This window comes from Phoca vitulina, unplaced genomic scaffold, assembly GCF_004348235.1.
Source record: "Phoca vitulina isolate PV1807 unplaced genomic scaffold, GSC_HSeal_1.0 scaffold3, whole genome shotgun sequence".
Taxonomy (NCBI): Eukaryota; Metazoa; Chordata; class Mammalia; order Carnivora; family Phocidae; genus Phoca; species Phoca vitulina.
In genome coordinates, this window is record NW_022589706.1 from 38400201 (window position 1) to 38403833 (window position 3633).

The window sequence follows — 3633 nt, forward strand, 5'->3', positions numbered from 1 at the left end:
GAAGGAAGGAAGGAAGGAAGGAAGGAAGGAAGGAAGGAAGGAAGGAAAAGGAGAGAAGAGAAGAGGAGAAGGGAGGGAAGGGGCGGGGAAGGGAGGGGAGGGGAGGAGAGGAGACCAGAGGAGAGGAGAGGAGAGGAGAGGAGAGGAGAGGAGAGGAGAGGAGAGGAAAGGAAAGGAAAGGAAAGGAAAACTACCCACATGGAGTGTCTACATGGAGTAGACACACTGCCCCCTATTACTCCCACTAAATAGAGTTAAAATCACTGAACATTATATATAAAAGAAATATAAGAAGACTTGAACTGTAGAGAGAAGGCAGACTGTCTAATGACCTCATGACCCAAGAAATGGCACAGTGGTGAATGCCCTGGGTTTTATTTTTCCTCTTTATCTCAGACTGGCTGCTGGAGAAGCTGACAACCAGGAAGTGCCAATGGGCACAGACAAAGAATGTCCTCTCAAAGTGTATTCTCTCTACAAAGGACCGGGAGAGAAACAACCTAGCAAGACAGTAAACTTTTAGACAGTAACTATTGTATTCTAGGGAAACACCTTGGAAAAAAATGTGACCCCACCACCATTATCAAAGGCCAAGTGGGAGCAGTATCAAGGTGATCCTTCCCCTCCCAGCCAACTTGTACCAGTGGAGGCCTGGTAAGGAGTCTGATCTCCTACCCCCACCCAGCAGTAATGAGATACCATGCCTCTCAGTGTCCACAGAAGCCAAGAGGAAAACCTGGTCTTCTCCCCAACAGATAGCAGTGAGACAGTGCCCACTTTCCTCTACCAGCGCTGTATCAAAGGCAGCCTGCTAAAACAGAAGATTCAAATAAGACTGAGTCTAATAACATAATATTCAAAATATCCAAGATACAATTAAAAAAAAACCCTATTTAGTATACTAAAAACCAGGGGGAAAACCCAGGAAAATCTCAACTTGAATGAGAAAATACAATCAGTGGATGCCAACACAGAAATGATATAAATGTTGACATTATCTGACAAAGATTTTAAAGCAGCTATCACAAAATTGCTTCAACAAGCAATTACAAACATACTTGAAACAAATGAAAAATAGGAAAAAAATCTTAGTAAAGAAAAAATATAAAGAAAAACCAAACGGAAATTTTAGAACTAGAAAAATAATCCAAATTTTAAAACTCACTGGATGGGCTCAATGACAGAGAGGACAGAGGAAAGAATTCGTGCTTTGGAGATAGAACAATTACAATCTGAACAATAGAAAGAAAATAAAATGAAAACATAAAATAAATAAAAACATACTTAAACCCTAACATATCAATAATTACATTAAATATAAGTGGTCTGAATATACCAATTAAAAGACAGAGGCTGGCGGAGTAGATTAAAAAACATGACCTAACTCTATGCTCAAGGGCACTTGGTTGAGTGAAAAAAGCCAATCTCAAAAGGTCATATAACAAATTATTCCATTTATATAACATTCTAAAAATGACAAAATTATAAAAATAAAAAGCAGATTAGCCGCTGCCAAAGGTTGGGGATGGCAGTGGGAGGGGCTGGGTATGACTATAAAGGGAGATCTTTGTGATTATGGAACAGTTCTGCATCTCGACTTTGGTGGTGGTTACATGAATCTACACATGTGAGAAAATGGCATAGAACCATACACATATTGCAGCAATGTCAGTTTCCTACTTTTGCTATTGTTCCATAGTTATGTAAGATATAATCATTGGGGGAAACTGAGTGAAGGGTACATGGGACCTCTCTGTACTATGTTTTCAACTTCCTTTGAATTTATAATTTTTTCAGAATAAAAAACCTATCAAGCACTCATTTTGCCAAGTTTTGACATTAAGGATGAACAAAACAGGGCTTTAGAAAAATCTTGCCATTGGTTGACTATAATCCTTTTAAGAGAGTGGGTAAAACCCAAAAATATTAAAAATACAAATAGCAACAGAAAGAGGGTTGTACCTATATGAGTAGTTCTGTGGTTACAAAGTCCAATAGCACCAAGTATTGAGTCTTTAGAATAAAAATTCAAAATGATAACCGTTGAAAAAAAAAACAGCCTTAGTTCAATGTCAAATTTATGTAATCAGGGTAAAAAGTAGAGTATTCCCAATAGTGGATCAAAGGCCTTACCCCAGAACAGCCCTCAGTTTTCTGCATGGAAACTTATCTAAAATAGATCTCACCACATACAACATTCATGTGCTAAGTGGCATGTCTTCCCCATACTGATCACCTCTTGTCCACTCAGGCCACTTGCCAACCTGAGTAATATGGTGTAAGCCTGGGTACAGGCCCTGGTCACAAGACCAGCTGCCCACGTTCTGGGAGGAGCTCCAGGAAAACACATATTATTCAGACCCTCCCTGACAGAGAGCAATCCGTCACTTGTCATATGTCCCTTCTCCCCACCCCCATATTTTAGTGAGACTGATATTACCAAGATCTCACTTTTCTTGGCACTGAGCCATTAGAAATTTTTGTTCTTTGTTCATGCATTTTTTTTTTTTTTTTTTACAAATTAAAAGCAATTTATTATGTAATATTCTGTGCCTACAATGGAATATGTGAAATACACATCAGCCCATTTGGCCAACAGAAGATCCCAACGTTAAAAATATAATTGCAATTAGCCATATCCTCCTCTCCAATTTTCATCCTCCTGCCTTCTCAAACATTCACTTTCCTGATTTTTGTGTTTATCATACGCTTGCTTTTTAAAAATAATTGACTACAATGTATTTCTCCCCAAACAATATTTGCTCAGCTCTGAGGTAATATGGATAGTGCTTTCATTAACGGTCTTATACCTGTCTCCTAATGCACACCTGCAAGAGTTTACACACCCAAGAGTAAAATTGCTGGGCCACAGAAATGTAATCTTTACCTGTGCTAGACATACCAAGTTATTCTCCAAAGAAATTGTGCTATTTTACAGTCCCAACAGTATATAAGATTCTGTTTTTCCACATTCTCACCAACATTTAGTATTATTAGACTTCTGAATTTTTTGTCCATCTAGTGGATAGAAAATGATACCTCATTATGATTTTAATTTGCATTTCCCTGATTATTAACAAAGTTGAGAATCTTTTATTTTTATGTATTTTAAAAAAATATTTTATGTATTTATTTGACAGAGAGAGTGAGAGAGCACAAGCAGGGGGAGCAACAGAGGGAGAGGGAGAAGCAGGCTCCCCGCTGAGCAGGGAGCCCGACACCGGGCTTGATCCCAGGATCCTGGGATCATGACCTGAGCCAAAGGCTGACACTTAACTGACTGAGCCACCCAGGCACCCTGAGAATTTTTAAATTTTTTTTAAAGTTTATTTATTTGAGAGAGAGAGAGAGACAACATGAGAGCAGGAGGGGCAGAGAGAGAGGGAGAGAGAATCTCAAGCAGACTCTGTGTTGAGCACATAGCCTGACGTGGGGCTCGATCCCCTGAGATCATGACCTGAGCCAAAACCAAGAGTTGGATGCCACCCAGGTGCCTCAAATTTGAGAATCTTTTAGTATCTTGATTTATTTTTGTGAATTATATCATGTTTATTTTTCCGAAATACATCATGTTTTCTGGACATTTTTTGGACAGGTTGCAGGCATCCTTTATATATTCTGGATCCTATTGTT